At 39.5% G+C, this 18,496-nt stretch overlaps 2 pseudogenes; both read left to right on the top strand.

Moving 5' to 3' along the window:
• Nucleotides 1-3,680: 3,680 nt before the first annotated feature.
• Nucleotides 3,681-9,403, top strand: LOC149180442 (L-gulonolactone oxidase 2-like; annotated as a pseudogene).
• Nucleotides 9,404-14,626: 5,223 nt separating this feature from the next.
• LOC149180441 (putative truncated L-gulonolactone oxidase 7, mitochondrial) lies at nt 14,627-16,904 on the top strand (annotated as a pseudogene).
• Nucleotides 16,905-18,496: the final 1,592 nt, after the last annotated feature.

Raw genomic sequence — 18,496 nt, 5'->3', positions numbered from 1 at the left:
ATCGAACGAGTTTGAAGACCCCGGATCTAGTTTCATCCATCCGGGCTGCGATATATATTCAGGAAAAATAAAGACATTTGACATGTACATCATTGCAGCAGATGATCATCCTACTCAAAGGATGATAATTTCACCAAAATTATCAGTCTACCATCAGACAATCGTCTGTTCTATGTACAAAAATGAATTTATAAAGCTGAGCATGGGAATGCCCGCCTCAGCTAGATCATGAAAGCAGTATGAATCATAATGTATTGTATTGTATTTTATTACAGGTCTCCTCCCAACAGATGGATGAACTTCGGACCCTCCTGGATAAAGCATTTCACCCGATAAACGGCCTCATACTTTAGGGGGCAACTGTTATAGACATTTTTGTGCCTTACAGCATTGAGCATGAAATGTCCATAATCTAAGGGATCCAAAGTCCCTAAACATGTTGTTCCTACCCCTAGAGGAACAAGGCAAACTAACCACAGCAATTCACAGAAGTTCTCCACCTGAAAACACTAAAAAACAAGCCAATTCTGGATCATGTCAACTGCTCCACTGAGCATCTGCGCTGAATGTCAACTGCTACACTGGCTACCTGCGTTGAATGTCAACTCCAACACTAGCTACCTGCGCTGAGCGAGTTTGGACATGTGGCAGAGTCATTCCTCAAGGTGTCAATGCCCAGGAAGCTTCCAAAATGACACTTGCATCAAGGAATTCGACTGGTGATGAGTAAGAGGTTCCAAATCTCCAAGTGGAAGCAAGAACCTCCAAGTGGACTCAAGAACTGAGAGAGGGAGAGGACACTAGTCAGATCTCAAGCTGACTCATCCTCTCTCCAAACATCTATATGTAGATCTCTCCTCCATGAGATCTGAAGGCTGGAATTTTGTTACTGCAAAGAATTGCTGTTGGTTTGTGGCTGGAGACATTGGGTGCTTAATGCTTTGAAGGGAGCTGAAGAAGGAATTCCATTCTGCTGGGAAGGAGATGCTGGATTGGAGCCCTATGGGTTGTATCTCTTCCTGAACCCTGTTATCAATCAATAAAGCTATCTTGATTCTTTCCTATATGCTGGTGTACTTTGTATGATTGCATTAGTATATTTGATTTACTTCTAATCCTGAATCATTTATGAATATGTATATTTGCCTTTGTGTTGTGTTCTTCTCTTGTCGCAAGTAGCTGTTCTCTTGTCACAGGTAGCTGTTCTCTTGTGATCTCGTGGGATTCAAGTAGCTGTTCTCTTGAGCAAGCGAGGAGACAAGTAGCTGTGGACACACAAAGAGAAGAGGATCTAGTTCGAGGGACAACCGGAAGACAACGGTAAGTCTACCGATCTCCCCTCTTTCCCATTTCATAAAGGAAGAAATCATAATAGCTGTATTCGTTTGTTGCTAAGGCGCTGTCACACCTTAGGTGGATAGGATCGTCCTGCATAGGCATTTTTCCCCACAACAGGCACTACAAAAGAGATATAAGATTGCGAAAAGGTGGAGAAAGCTTTGACAAGGGGTATGACCAAGAAATGGTGATGAGGTTAAAGTGATGCAAAGGAGTATTGAGCTTAAAACATATTCCATCTACTAGTAATTGAACCCATACTTCGCCATCTGATTTAGTGATGAATTATGTCACCTAGGTAATTCAAAGATTTGTCATTAGGAAGATTGTATTACTTATATACAATATGTTAAGGAAGAACATGCCTTTTTTTATCTTAGATGTACATTTATTTGTCTAGATCATAGAGGATTAATAATTGTATGTTGGTATGATTAGTGGTATGGATCGCTATGTGTTGTTGCAAATTCAAGTGATGACATTGTTGTACACAATCCTTTTCAATTGGCCGCAACTCTATAGCTGGATCTATATATCAATAATGATATGCCAATTTAATTGTTGTACCATATCTTTGGGCATGGGCTCTTTTGGTTATCCAAATTTGAATTAATTTGATTTTGAAACTCTAAATTGTCTTCATCACCTATTGCTATTTAATGAATGGAAATTGTTGACAAATTCCAAGAATGTTTTTCATTAAACCCGTGGCCAGGCTACAATGAATAGATGCCATATTGTGCATGATATTTTTGATGTAAATTCTGTAAAAGGTTTAGAAACTCATTCTATAAGCTTTCATAGTGAATCATATATACTTCCTCAAAATTAATCTCTATACATGGCATCTTAGAGAGTAACATACACATGTATTGATGATATTGTCATACACTAGTGTTATGTAATTAAATGAAGTATAAGCGATATTATCAAGTGCCACGCTGTCTTCCACTTCTCTTGCAAAGAAGCTATATGATTCTCAGGTGATTCTCATTTTGGTATTGAGAAAATGAGGAACCCGTAAAAGCTAGAGTTAAAATTTACAAGTCACTATCCTCTCAACACAATGGAATTATGTGCCAATAATATTAATTGTGGACCTCTCTTGCAGTAATACTAACGACATATAATATGATATCACGATCTAATCTTAGCATCTCTACTTATTGGGTCTTTAATTTCCAAATTTCATCCTCTAAAAAATAGCATATAATATCATATCACGATCTCATCTTAGCATCTCTACCTTTAATTTCTAAATTTCATCCTCTACAAAATGGGAGGCATTAGCTAATTTTTAACTTTCTTGAAATGAAATGATGTTATCTATGAAGTTTGGATGAGAAACAAATAGACTTAATAAAATATTGTGTACTTGCATAATTATGCATTTAAGGAAATAGTAAATCTTATTAAAGTATAAGTTAGTAATATTAATTTTTTAAATAATAAGTATAAAGTATATTTATTTGTTAATAATATTTCAAATTATGAAATAATTTTGATTTTATATATTTGAAATAGAAATAATTGAAATAATATGGAGAGTGTCATGTAATACTTTGTAAAGTTTATTGGTTAAAATTTTTATGACCAAAAATCTAATCATATCCAAAATTGATATAGCTTATACCAAATATAATATTTAAATAATTTTGATAAAAAAATTAAATCTTATACATTTGAAATTACTTTTTCCAATCATAAATGTATTTTAAATTAAATAAAAATAATGAATCAATATTCTCATAAAAAACAAAATATAAAATATTTTTAAAATCATCGCATATTTGCTTTAACACTGGTATATCTCAATTTGTTTTTAATAATTAAATAAAAGCCGAAACGAATAGACTAGAGAGTAAAGCACGTATGAAAATTGATTATTCTAACATTAAAAATCACATCTTATTCAAAATCATGGAAAACGAAACCTTTGTATTTAGTTTAAGAATGAAGTAAATTGGTCTTAAAAAAAAATAGATTTTCTGCTCAGATTATGATAAAATTGGGCAATTGTTTTTGGAAATCCCAAATATAACGATCAAGATTTTAGATTTTAGGTACCCTCCCAATTTTGATATTACTGTAAAAATAACATTCAAATATTCTACTATCAGATTTTCAAAAAAAAAAAATCCAAATCCATTTACTCTGTCTATAGATAACCTCAATCTTATATTGCATTTCTTAGCAACCTAAAAAAATCATGTTTAAATTTCGAATGTGCAGATGGGCCCTAGAAATATATATATATATATATATATATATATATATATATATATATATACTCATACTCATACTCTAGTCTTTGATTATTGGCAAATCAATCGAACATAGGGATGACATATGCTCTTGAAAGTCCAGTCACTCATATCGCCTTGTGGGTTTCCATTATAGCCGTCGTTCATTTGAGGAGAGTAGGCATGAAGTGCTGCAACATTACTCCTCCAATTGTGGTATTGTAAGGACCTGTGGTCCTTGGCACGCCCACGGGCATGAAGTGCGAAGACTTGTTGGAGAACAAGTGGCTTGAACGAACAAAGTGCGAGCTCAGACTTAAAGTGCGATGGACTTGGGTGATAATGCACACGAAGGAAAGGAAAGCAAGGAGTTTATATGGCGTGGGGAGTGTTTGGACACACCCATGGCTGACCTATGCTTACAACGCACTAGAACGAAGGCCGACATGGTTGGAGGGCATTTTGCGATGGAGGTATAGGGTGTTGGCAAGTCGGTTGGGCAGCCAAGACTTGCCCAACGCACCTTATATATATGCGATAAGTTTGGAGCGAAAGTTCATCATTCAAACTCGACCATTCATGGAGTAGTGCGAGTGAGAAATATATGATAGCGAGGGAAAGGTGCGAAGGCTGGAGCAAGGCGTAGGAAAAGGCGCAAGTCATAGTGCGCCCACTCTTGGGCAGGCAAACACGGTAATATCGCATGGGTTCTAGTTATCGGTTGAGGTGTGCGGGTGACTGGTGAGGGCGTCCGGGTAGGCGTGCATGACGGGCGATCGGTGAAGGCGTCCGTGCAGACGTGCACGACAGGCGACCCGAGTAGGGCGTCTGCTGAATGAACGAACCGAGGTGCTGAACGGGTGACCCGGGTAGGGCACGCCGTGCACGGAGGTGAGTTGGTCGACACGGTGAGGTTGTGCGGATGGGCGGCTGGGTGAGGGCGCGCCGTGCACGACGAAACGGTGGAAATGGTGAAGTGTTGAGATTGTGAACGGAGGTGTGACTCATGCGGAGGCGCCCGTGTGTGGCGACTTGGTTACGACGAGGCGCGCCTAAGTTGGGCAAACAACACGATCGTAAGACGAGGTGAACGAAGGGTTGGTGAGTCGTGTGGCAACTGTGCAAAGGCGTCGACGAGTTGGGCAATCGAGTTTGCCGAAGTTGAAAATTGGCTGAGTGTAAATTTGGGGTTTCCCAAGATTTAACTTGTACTTGTACAAGAAGATTATATATATTGATTCGGGCAGACTCATATTGCAGGGAGTTGCCCCTCCCTTTATACTGTTGTGCATTTCTCTTGTATAATGTTGTTTATGTGAATGTTATGAGCTTTCACTTCTATAAAGGAACATTAATAATACTTGGTAACAAGAAATAAACTAAGTATGGAATGTTAGGCATAGTCTACAATCGTAAGTATTGGTGAAAAGAAAACGGTTGATAGTGCCACACCTCGGTATAAGCGGTTGAAAGACCACCGCAGGTGTAGGGGCATGACAGGTGGTATTAGAGCTAGTCCAAGTTTTGCAGGAAACTTGGTGAACTGAATCAAGGCACTGATTCTACGAAGACCAAAGACTTGAAAGGGAGTTCAAGTTTTGCAAGTGACAAGTGGAATATCAGGGTGATTCAGGTGAATGGTGAAACAAGTTTAGTAGAGGAGAAGCTTTGTGCTTGGGCCAAGCTGAACGACAAGGCATGGCAGGTTTGGAAGAATGCAAAGGGAAGCTCTTGCTTACCTTATACAGGTTGAAGCAGTTGAAAGAAGAGAACCCCTAGATTTGAAAGGAAGTTGAAGTCTTGGAAAGGAATGTTGAAGACGAACTTATTCAACTTGGTTGGGCAATGGAGCAGGATGAAGTTGCAGATTGTGCTGACAAGCAAGAGGAAGTCGTGATGATTGAGGATGTTGCAGATGTGACAACGTTGGAGGATGAACTTGAGATTGATCAAGTTGGACCAGGATCCTGCAGTTTGCAGACATGGATGGATGGGGATACTCACATGGAGGAGCCTCATGATGATGAAGTAAGTATTATTGATACTTGTGTTTCATTTGAGCATTTGGTAGATGGATCGTATGCAGGGAAGGGAAAAATCAGTTTTCCGATGCTAGGGAGGATCTTACCATGGATGTCTACGATGAGACCTTGTATGGAGAAGCAAGGATTGTTGATTGTTGCAGAAATTGTTGGGGTTGTTTGTGACTTTGTGATAGAAGGTACAAAGGCCCGTGACAAGGGAGGAACATGATGATCATTGCGGGGGATTGGGTCATGCTTTAGCCACATGAGGAATTGGCTAAGTTCCCGGCATGACTCATGGATAGATTGAGGAGGGCACACACTTGAGTTGCTTGGGTGGACTTCTCATGGCTGAGACCAAGAGGAAGTCTTGGTGGAACCTTTAGTGGGGGAGCTATGATGGAAGGGACTCATGATGCGATGATGATATGGTTGGGTGACCGAATTCACCAGACCGAAGATTGCAGACTTGGATGAGGATGACCGATTTTTGTGATGGGTCTACTTGGTTGGACTACATGGGCAACTTAGTCATGGACATCAAGCTGGAGATATGGAGCATGGCAGTCTTATGCGGGGACATTATGCAGGAGCACTTGTAGAGGTGTCACTTATGGGCATCCAATGAGGAGTGTCAAGGCAAAGATGTTGTGCAGGTAGATTCGCTGGTGTGACATGGAGACTTATTATTTATGAGCCGATGGAGAGGTTGTGCACTCTTGTACAACAAGGCCATGGACTTGGATGGAGTTGTGAGCAGACTATGGAGCATTCCTACTACATGGAGAGCTGAGGCATCTTGCAGAGACCTTTGGGCCGAGACTTGTATGCTTGCTGAGATGTTGGTTGGAGATGACTCATGGAGCTCATGATGACATGAGGTTGTGACTTTTGGGGACTTCATATATGGTGGACTTAGAGGATTTGATGCATTAAGGAGCTGAGGTCAGAGACTTTGATGCAGGATGGGGTGCATACTTTCAAGTACATGTATGGGAATGGCTTGAAAGAGTGACTTGATGTGGAGGATCGATATGAGACACTTTGGAGTGATGGAGTTACAACGACGATGATGCCTTGGTGGCAACACTTGGGCATGGGTTGAGCCGAGACTTAACCACTTGACACATGGGAGCTGATTGATCTATGATCATGGGCAGCACATGGATAGATGAGACAGGGGCATACTTGTTTCTATGGCAGACTTGAGGGGTGGCACATAAAGATATGATGGAGGTTGCTTCATGGACCTGGATGTGGCACATCGAGAGTCGGAGTTTGATGAGATGGTCTCTTTATATTGAGGACGCACACATATGGATGATGATGTTGGGGTAGATGTGGTTGATTTCATGCAGCACATTGGTACCAAACATCATGGACAACATGTTGCAGATGAGATGAGGACTACTTCATGGCCCTGAGCATGGCTTACACTTGTATGGAGATGGATTTTTGATCGAGTTGAGGATGTGACAAGATGTTCTGAGAAACAACTGGTGGTGGCATGAGGATGTGCATTCTCATGGTTTGAGCGTGACAGTTGGATTAGCTACCCAACTAGTTCAGACATGGGGGACGTCAGTGTACAGAGATGTGTTAGCATTGTGTTGGAGTATCATGGCAGCAGTTCACACAAGGACGACACACGATGAGGTCGACACAATATGTTGCAGGAAGCATGTAGCTTGAAATGGAGGGGCCAGCCTTCCATGATGGAGCATGTGGAGATTGTGACAGGGTGGTTGATGATCATGGATTGAGATGATTTCCGGTGTATGACATATCGATGGGGTGTATACCTTGGTATGGTGATCTTGGTGACAGATGGTTGCTGGGATGAGATATTGTCGAGGACGACAATGATTTTAAGTGGGGGAGGATGTAAGGACCTGTGGTCCTTGGCACGCCCATGGGCATGAAGTGCAAAGACTTGTTGGAGAACAAGCAGCTTGAACGAACAAACTGCGAGCTCAGACTTAAAGTGCGATGGACTTAGGTGATAATGCACACGAAGGAAAGGAGAGCGAGGAGTTTATATGGCGTGGGGAGTGTTTGGACACAACCACGGCCGACCTATGCTTACAACGCGTTAGAACAAAGGCCGACATGGTTGGAGGGCATTTTGCGATGGAGGTATAGGGCGTTGGCAAGTCGGTTGGGCAGCCAAGACTTGGCCAACGCACCTTATATATATGCGATAAGTTTGGAGCGAAAGTTCATCATTCAAACTTGACCATTCATGGAGTAGTGCGAGTGAGAAGTATATGATAGTGAGGGAAAGGTGCGAAGGGTGGAGCAGGTCGTAGGAAAAGGCGCAGGTCATAATGCGCCCACTCTTGGGCAGGCAGGCACGGTAATATCACACGGGTTCTAGTTATCAGTTGAGGTGTGCGGGTGACCGGTGAGGGCGTCCGGGTAGGCATGCACGACGGGCGACCGGTGAAGGCCTTCGTGCAGATGTGCACGACGGGCGACCCGAATAGGGCGTACACTGAACTAACGAACTGAGGTGTTGAACGGGTAACCCGGGTAGGGCGCACCGTGCACAGAGGTGAGTTGGTCGACACGGTGAGGTTATGCAGACGGGCGGCCAGGTGAGGGCGCGCAGTGCATGACGAAATGATGGAGACAGTGAAGTGTTGAGATTGTGAACGGAGGTGTGACTCGTGCGGAGGCGCCTGTGTGTGGCGACTTGGTTACAACGAGGCGTGCCCAAGTTGGGCAAACAACACGATCGTGCGACAAGGTGAACGAAGGGTTGATGAGTCATGCGGAAACCGTGCAGAGGTGCCAACGAGCTGGGCAACCGCGTTTGCCGAAGTTGAAAATTGTCTAAGTATAAATTTGGGGTTTCCCAAGATTTAACTTGTACTTGTAAAAGAAGATTATATATATTGATTCGGGCAGACTCATATTGCAGGGAGTTGCCCCTCCCTTTATACTGTTATGCATTTATCTTGTATAATGTTGTTTATGTGAATGTTATGGGCTTTCACTTGTATAAAGGAACATTAATAATACTTGGTAACAAGAAATAAACTAAGTATGGAATGTTAGGCATAGTCTACAATCGTAAGTATTGGTGAAAAAAAAATGGTTGGTAGTGCCGCACCTCGCTATAAGCGGTTGAAAGACCACCGCAGGTGTAGGGGCGTGACAGGTATGCTTAGGAGGAGGATGGGGATGCGACATCTTCAACAACCAACGACTATGGGAAGACCGGGGTCCTTGAAGGGTCGCCGCCTTTGTTTTTCCCACCACCAAGGTAGAGCTTGTGGCCGTCGTCACACAGGCGGTAGAGGGAAAGCATAAGATTAACGTGGTCAGTGGTCTTGTTCACAACCACACTAGACTCGTTTGTGTCGGGGAGGGAGGGTTCATCATTAGCACCAGGTACTACACTTTGACTCCACTCGTTAACATAACAACGCAAACCATCACGATGGAGGCAGGCGTCGTTATGCGAGATCTGTTGGACGAGGCCGCTAAGGTGGGCTTGACATTCCCCACCTCTACCTTGTTGGAGGGAGAAATGAAATGAAATGGAATGTCAGTAGCCGGGTCTATGAGCATCGATGCGCACGGAAGTGGCCTTACAAGGAAGGGTCCTGCCATCAATGAATATGTGGTGGCATTGCGCCTGCGTCGGAGGGTTACGCTAAGGTCACCGAATTGACGGAGAAGGATGAAGAATTCAAGGCCACCAGATTCGCCCTTGGAACTTTGAGGGCCATCTCCAAGATTGCCTTCACTGTGTAGTGCATGTTCAAGCGTTCTGTTGTTAAAATAAGATAATTACTCCTGCATGAGGAGTTGGCTAAACATAGAGAGTCATTTAACTGAGTGATTGAGTGGTTGAGTGTTTGAGTGTTTGAGTCAAGTTGAGTTAAGTGATAAAAAACTTTGAGTATGTGTTTGCATGTGGTTGCATGTCAAGATATTTTAGGAAATTAGCTAGTTGGAAAAAGTTTAAATACCCTTCACTGGGTTCATTGTAATCATCATGTTTTGTGCGATCAATAGAAGAGTAGCAACTCGTGTTTTGTGTGAATTCATGCTTTGGCTCCTCTGGCTTTCCAACAAATGGTATCATAGCGAGATTAAAAAAAATACAAAGAACATATTATGAGCAATCTATGTGGGGAGAAATATAACTTTTCTCATGGATTAACAAGCCTTGACTTAAAGCGATTTTCAAGCACGCGGTTCAAGGTTGCTTCCATGGCATTAACAGACTAACGTAAGCGCTGGTCATCGTGCAGTGCGTTAATTGCATGAGAAGTTGATGACAAACATGTAAAAATTTAAAGTCAAGGGAGGTTTGTAAAATTACGCGGGACATTTTTTGATTGGAGAACAAAAAATTTATAAAAGGTCATGTTGTTTATTAAAATATCAAATTCACATGGTCCTTTTCAAATAAGTGAGGTTTATATGTTTGGTTTTTTTGAAAGGTGTGGTGAAAAGTTTTTTTAAAGTTTTTTCAAGGGCTTTTTATAAAGAGGTTTTTGAAAAAGTTTTTTGTTTCGTTTTGTTTTGTTTTTTTTTTTTTTTAAATAAAAAACTTAGGGTTTTTATTAAAAAGGGTATTTAAAAAAAAAGAAAATTTAAGGGTTTTTTTTAAGAGAAATTTTTTAAGAGAAAGATGACTTTCTCAAATTTCCAGCCCCAATTCCCACTATTTACAGGGAAAAATTATGATGTGTGGGCCATTAAGATGGCGGTCACGTTGCTGGCACATGATGTTTGGGATTATTTCAAGTTTGGGTTTTCAGAACCTAAGAACGAAGAAGCATAATAAGCTCTTAGTAATACAGAGAGGGAATAATGGAAGAAAGACAAGAAGAATAATGCACATGGGTTGCAGCTTATTTAGCAAGGAGTGGACCAAGAAGTGTTCCAGAAGATTATGATCACATCTTCAGCAAAAGTATCATGGGATACTTCGACAAAAAACTATACATGTATGGCCAAAGTCAAGATTGTTAAGTTGCAGAATACTAGGAGAGATTTTGAAAGTCTGCAGATGAAGCATACAAAGGACATTGGTTCTTTCATGAATTGGGTCATAACTGTCATAAATTAGTTAAAGATTTATGGTGAAGATATAAAAGATCAAAGAGTGGTTGAGAAGGTCCTCCGGTCTTTGTCTACCAAATTTGATGTTGTGGTAGCAGCCATAGGAAAAGCCAAGGATTTGGCATCATTGATAGTTGATGAGTTGATGGGATCACTTCTATCGCATGAGGCAAGGATAGACAGAACTAAGGATTCCGCTTTAGAGACCGCTTTCGAAAGTGAGGTTTCTATTTCAAGAGACAGAGGTCGAGACAGAAGTAGATCGAGAGGCAGAGGACGAAGTGGAAGATATGGTGGTAAAAAAGATGGCCAATAAGAGCATGAACATGCAAGTGGAAGCAACTACAGAAGCTTCAACAATAATCAAAGAGTTGTCAAATCAAAGGTGAGATGCTATTATTGCCATAAATTTGGTCACTATGCTCGTGATTGTATGAAGAAGATAATTGATCAAGGGAACTAGAGAGCTAATGTCACTACAGAGAGTACTAACTCCGTGTTCCTAGCTTGCCATACCATGCATGAACCTTCTGCTAGTGTGTCGTTGTTAGACAATGGTTGCAATAACCACATGACAGGCAACAAGGATTTGGTTGCAAATTTCGATCAATCTGTGAAAACAGAGGTAAAGTTGGGGACTGACAAGATCGTGGAAGTAGATGGCAAAGGAGTGGTCAACATTCTGACCAAGCAGGGGGAGCCGATGACAATCTCAAGGTATATTATGTTTCTAGTCTCAAACATAATTTGTTAAGTGTTGGTCAATTGACACAAAAAGGATACATTGTTATCTTTGGAGATCAAGAATGTGTTATATATGACAAGCCCCCAAGAAAGCAGCTGATAGCAAAGGTGTAGATGACGAGGAAAAGACTCTTTCCTCTAATTTTGAATTACAGTGGTTAGGTGACTTCTTTTACAGTTACATGTTCTGATGATTATTGGTTATGGCACTTTCGATTTGGACACTTGCACTTTTCTAGTTTAAGATTGTTTCAGCAGAAACAGATGGTCAGAGGATAAAATCCCATCAAAGAGCCTGCTAGTACTTGTGAGTGTTGCATCTTGGGAAAAAAACACTGTGAAAGTTTTCCAAAGGGATTTGCATATAGAGCAAAGCAACCTCTTGAGCTAGTGCATACAAACTTGTGTGGACCTATGAGAACATAGTCGATTGGTGGAAGTTGCTACTTCCTCACTTTCATTGATGACTACAGCAGAAAGACTTGGTTTTACTTCTTGAAGTAGAAGTATGAAACTTTTGAAAATTTCAAAGAATTCAAAGCCTTAGTAGAGAACCAAAGTGATCGACAAATCAAGGTATTCAGGTCAGATCGTGGTGGAGAATATGACTCAAAGGCATTCCATGATTACTACAAACAACATGGGATTAGAAGATTGTTTACAACCAGGTACATATTGCAACAAAATGGTGTAGCAGAGAGAAAGAACAAGACAATTATGAACATGGTAAGAAGCATGTTGAAAGGAAGAAACTTGTTTAATGAGTATTGGGCAGAAGCAGTTGCATGTGTTATTTATGTGATCAACGGATCTCCTACAAAGAGTGTGATGAACAGAGTACTAGAACAAGCATGGTCAGGGATGTATTGCAGCGTATCTCATCTCAGAGTATTTGGATGTGTATCTTATGCACATGTGCCTAAGGAGCGAAGAGGCAATTTGGATGATAAAAGTGAAAAATGCATATTCACTGGTTATAGTGAGCAATCAAAAGCTTACAAATTGTATAGCCCTGTCACAAAGGAGACCATAATTAGCATATATGTTGTGTTCAAGGAACAAGAGCCATGGAATGGAACTGTAGACAAAACAGTTGATGCACAAGTGCCACTGATGGAAGAAGATGATGTAGCAGAAAAGGAGCAGCAAGAATCGTAGGTAAAGACACCAAACAGAGACACACCAACAAGGATCCAAGATTTTCATAGCAGCATGTATCCTCAAGCAGATCAACAGATCAAGATTCTCCCAGCAATCAATCAAGTGATGAATCAAGCAATGGTAATAGAAAGATGAGAATTTTTAAAGATATTTATGATGATTTGGATGCTAGTTCAAATTTTTCATTGTTTTCATTCCAAACTTCTTCGTTTGAAGAAGAAATCAAAGATGAAAATTGGGTGCAAGCCATGGATGAAGAAATCGATACTATTAAAAATAATGATACATGGGATTTGATTGATTTGCCAAAGGACAAAAATCTCATTGGTGTGAAGTGGATGTACAAGACAAAGTTGAATGAAAAAGGTGAAATTAACAGATTTAAAGCGAGACTTGTAGCAAAAGGATTCTTGCAGCAACCGGGAATAAACTTTGGAGAAACGTTTACTCTGGTAGCCAGACTAGATACTGTAAGAGCATTTCTAGCCACAATAGCTTAGAACAAGTGGAAAGTATATCAGATGGATGTGAAATCAGCCTTCTTGAATGGAATTCTAGAAGAAGAAATTTATGTGCAGCGACCTCCAGGATATGAAGTTGAGAGTAATGAAGAGAAAGTTTACAGGTTGAAGAAAGCGTTATATGGACTGAAGCAAGAGCGTAGAGCTTGATATAACAGAATTGATAACTACATGATTAAGAATGGATTTTGTAGAAGCAACATTAAGCCTACCTTATACATAAAGGTAAATGAGCATGGACAAATTTTGATTGTTTTCTTATATGTTGATGACATGATTTTTACAGGTGATTTTGACATAGATGAATTTAAAGCAGCCATGATGAAAGAATTTGAGATGATAGATCTTGGTCTCATGAAATATTTTCTTGGCTTAGAAGTTGAGCAATCTGAAAAAGGAATTTTTATTTGTCAAAATGAATATTCCAAAGATTTATTCAAAAGATTCAAGATGGAAAATTGCAAACCTGTCCCTACACCAGTTGCAACAGGGACAAAGTTAAGCAAGGATGATGAAGGATCAGATGTCAATCCAACTTTATTCAAAAGATTGGTTGGTAGTCTTATGTATCTCACAACTACAAGACTAGATATCATGCAAGGAGTGAGTTTGATTTCTAGATTTATGGAGACTCCAAAAGACACACATTGGAGTGTAGGAAAAAGAATTCTGAGATACATAGCAAGAACTAGAGATTGTGGCATAATGTATGCAAGCATAGAAAAGAAGGATTTGATTGTTTACACAGATAGCGATTTTGCAGGCAGTTTGGATGATAGGAAGAGCACTTCTGGTTTTGTGTTCCACCTTGGTTCAGGTGTGATTTCATGGGCATCTAAGAAGCAGCCCATTGTGACACTTTCGCCAGCAGAAGCAGAATATGCAGTAGCAATATCAGTAGCATGTCAAGCAGTGTGGTTAAGAAGAGTATTTGATGGACTCTAGCAGAAACAACAAGGATCAACAATAATATATTGTGACAACACCTCAACTATTGCACTATCCAAGAATAGTGTGTTTCATTAGAAGCGCAAGCATATTGATACTAGATATCACTTTATTAGAGAACTTGTGAGCAATGGAGAAGTTCACTTGAAGCCTTGTAAAACTAGTGATCAATTCACTAATATATTTACTAAGTCATTAGCACAAGATGTCTTTGAGTTTCATAGAAGAAACTTGGGTGTTGTAAGCCTAGCTAAGACATAGATCAGTGGGCATGTTTGAGTTGTCATGAGTGATGTTTTAGTTTAGTAGTCGTAATTAAGGGGGAGTGTTAAAATAAGATAATTACTCTTGCATGAGGAGTTGGCTAAACATAGACAGTCAATTAATTGAGTGGTTGAGTGTTTGAATGTTGAGTCAAGTCGAGTTAAGTGATAGATCACTTTGAGTGTGTGATTGCATGTCAAGATATTTTAGGCAATTAGCGAGTTGGAAAAGGTTTAAATACCCTTCACCAGGTTCATTGTAATCATCATGTTTTGTGTGATCAATAGAAGAGCAGCAGCTCATGTTTTGTGGGAATTCATGCTTTGTCTCTTCTGCCTTTCCAACATATGTTTCGTTGAGGTTAGAGGATCACACTGGATTAGAGGATCGTCTCAAGAGCTTAGGGGACATGATTTTTCAGATGTTTACTGGTATGTTGCCCAAGGAAAGGCCATCATGGGAAAAGTTGATAGAGCTCCAGCAGATATGCGTGGCAACGGGCTCAACCGGGCCTTCTACCAGCCCACACCAGTGTCCAAGGTCGAGAAAAGCGCTGTGAACTGTGAGTACAGTGTATATGTATAGATCTGGAGAGCTATTATATTATGGATTAAATATTGTATATCTTCATATTCTTATATTGATGGTTTGAGAGTGCAGACGAGAAGATCGAAGCGATGGAGAATGAAGACAAGTTGTGTAACATGACGTGGACATCGATGTACAACCGAGTCAGAAGTGGTGGTGGGTTTCTGAAACAGAAGGATTCATTTCACAGGGTATCCCATGCTCGGATTCAACCATTGAATGGTCACCTCGGGCGGATGCGAAGACTACCATTAGAATCACGAGACCTAGTCAAGCTGCAGGCCCACTGTGATCCTAGATAAAAACCAGTCCATCTGCTTTTGGGATAGGCGTGCGCTTGGAAGATTGACATTCGATTTGGAAATCAGGGTCCCCTTTTGTGAGTTTGAGAGACCATCCTGGACCTGAAGAAGATCAGAGCATCGAATCTCAAGGCTCTGTCTGGGCTCGAAGGGCCGGGAATCATTATGTGAATGATTAAGAAATCAGAGGTGACCTATTTGGGCCGTGCTGAAGACGTTGTGACATTTTAGATAATTTACTCTAAGTCTTGGCAGGCCTACGTCCCGACATCGGACATGGACGTTTATGAAGAGATCGAGCAGATGCTGATAGAAAATCATGGAGGTATTCTGCACTGGGGACGTCTGGCGGTTACTTGTTCCAAGGATTAGCGAAGAATACTACTGTGAATTTGCAGCAATTTTTGAGAGTAAAAAAAAGGTTCGATCCTGATAGCCTCTTCTCTAACGAATGGACTGATGGGCTTCTTGTTGGGGATTTTTCTGGTAAAATCCCAAAAACACACAAATAAAATTGAAACTCAACACACAGAGACAATGCTCTGTTTTCTTTGCTCCATAGGATCTTTTGTGCACAGAGAAGGTTTAAAAAAAATCACTGAGAACAGAGTTTTACATACCCAGAAAAGGATTTCTATTCATTAAAACAAAATTCCTGTTACAAACTTCATCCTCTTTGCTGAGAGTGATTCACAAAGAATACTCTGCCTCTTTTACAAAATAATTTTTACACTGGTGTGTAAAATCTTCATTCACTGCTGTAAAATAAATTTACATGGATTTACTGCTGTAAAAGAGCTTTTACATTTACCACTTCTTGTTTCCCACTGCTGTGCATATCACAAAAATAAAATACGAAGACATACAAAAACTCTCATACTTCTTCTACGCACTGCTGTGCGATATTCGCTCCTTGCATAAAAAAATCAACACATAACAGCCCTCGAATACATATGCGTTCCCATTGATTTTTCCAGCTTGCACTGCTGCGCAAAACCAAAGTCTTATAAAAGGTCAACTCAGTTTTTTTCGCTGCAGCTAAAGGAGCATTACAACATAAAGCATTTACATTTTTTTTGGCTCAGTATAAAAACTAAACAAAAACGTATATCAAAACAAAACGAACAGACTTAATTACTTTACGTGCCGTAATATAAAAAACTTAACTATTCACCTATGCATATGACACTGCATTAATAAAAGGTATGGTCAACGAAACTTGATTTTACTCCACGCTAAGCCTTTAATGCAGGCTCGTATGCATCTTGGAACAATCGACGGCGGAGATTGATGAAGACAATCGGATGGCGGTGGAGGATTTCAGAAGGCCTCATTATGCTGAACATTAGCACCCGAAAAGTCAGACTTGCTTACGTATGCCGAGAGCCACGCGTCTGCACTATATTGTATTGGGCTCGTGTGACGGAAAATGCCTTCGCCGGAAAGTGGTCCGAAAAGTTTCAGGTAGATTTGCTGAGCGGTATCAGGGAGCTGTATGTATACTGTTGAAATTACATATTCAACACTTCTTAGAATTGGGACTCAAAAGGTGGAGGTCCTGAAGGATGGGCGTGTGCTGGAGAAATTGTGCAAGTGTAGAGAGGATGTCCATTGCGCTCCATAGGCGGGTCCTTGTGCAGGCCAGACAGAGTATGGAACAACGCTCGTGTCTGCAGAAAAGTCAATTAATAAATTCACTATAGCCATTTGTATCTCCTGGATCACTATAAAACATGCGTCTCAGGATTTCTCAGTTATATTTGTTCAAATATACCAAGTTTCAACTTCTACTTATTGATAATTTCCCTAAACTATTAGATATTTCTTGTGGGAAAAGTATATTAGCTACTCTTTTTTTTTTGTCAGCCAAAAATTACATTAGCTACTTGTATAACAAATATACCAAGTTTCAACTTCTGCTTATTGATAATTTCCCTAAAATATGGGATGTTTCTTGTGGGAAAAGTACATCAACTACTCTTTTTTTTTGTCATCCAAAAGTACATTAGCTACTTGTATAGGTTTTCCGACGGATCCATCAACAATTTCGTCCAGCAGTGGTGATAAATGCACAACATTCACATCTTAATCTTCTTTGAAATTCATCACCAATGCTTGGCTTTAGTGTTGTCCTCCTACCCATATACGCAGTTTGCTTATTCTTCTTGCGTATACCCTTTTCGGAATCAGTGTGAAATACCCATAAACCGTTTTGAAAATGTGAACTTTAGGTGTTTCGTCACTGTTTTTTGTGAAATGACTATGTTTATCGCGAATACCCCCAAAAATTTCCTTTGAAAAATAGATGACTCGGGGAAGAAGCAGGTTTTATCTTCTTCCAAAGTTTGCCTCCTCACTCCACTCGGGGAATCCAAAGCAAAGAAGGAACTTTACATTATTGTTATGGAAGTGGGATCCAATAGAAGGAACTTTACATTATTGTTATGAAAGTAGGATCCGAAAGGAAATATTTAGTTAAAAACTGTCTACGCGAAAAGGTTATTCATTCAAAAGAGGGCGAACCAAAAAAAACATTTTATCATCAAAAGATTTGTCTAATCAAATGAAAGGTTAATGGTTTAGTGAAAAGAAATGATGGGTTGAAATTATAAAAGTATAAATTTTAAAAAAAATATGCTAATGGATTGGTGTATCTAGAACATTTATTCATATTTTATATATATATATATATATATATATATATATATATATATTATTTTGAAATTTTATGTTGTATTGCAATTCATATATATTATTTTAAAAATTTATTGTTTCAAAGTTATAATTTATTTATTGGCATCTCTATATTTAATTAGATATTTTTCACTATTTATATTTGAGATATAAAAATTGGTATAGTTATGAGTGGAGATTTGCAATTGTTTAATTATGTCTATATTATTTGTTTTTTTTGGCGTATTTTTCTATCCCATGTCATTTTAAATAAATATAATTTGCAAAAATAAATAAAAAACATTTGAGCTTTTTTTAGCTATTATGGTTACAAAGACTATTTTTTAGTTATTTCCTATGTGTAATTATTATTGCTTTCTTGCTAGATTCAACTTTACTATGATTTGAGATTTTTTTTTAGCTATTATGACCATTCTTTAGTTATTTCCTATGTGTAATTATTATTATTTTCTTTCTAGATTCAACTTTACTATCATTTGATATTTTTTTTTAGCTATTATGGTTGGAAAGACCATTCTTTAGTTATTTCCTATCTATAATTATTATTATTTCTGTGCTAGATTCAACTTTACTATCATGAGATTTTT

This window comes from Pinus tabuliformis, chromosome 3_2 (genome assembly GCF_031772625.1).
Source record: "Pinus tabuliformis cultivar Carrire ecotype Pingquan chromosome 3_2, CPIR1, whole genome shotgun sequence".
NCBI lineage: Eukaryota > Viridiplantae > Streptophyta > Pinopsida > Pinales > Pinaceae > Pinus > Pinus tabuliformis.
The sequence above is the reverse complement of the archived record's forward strand: the minus strand, read 5'-3'. Positions and strand labels throughout refer to the sequence as shown.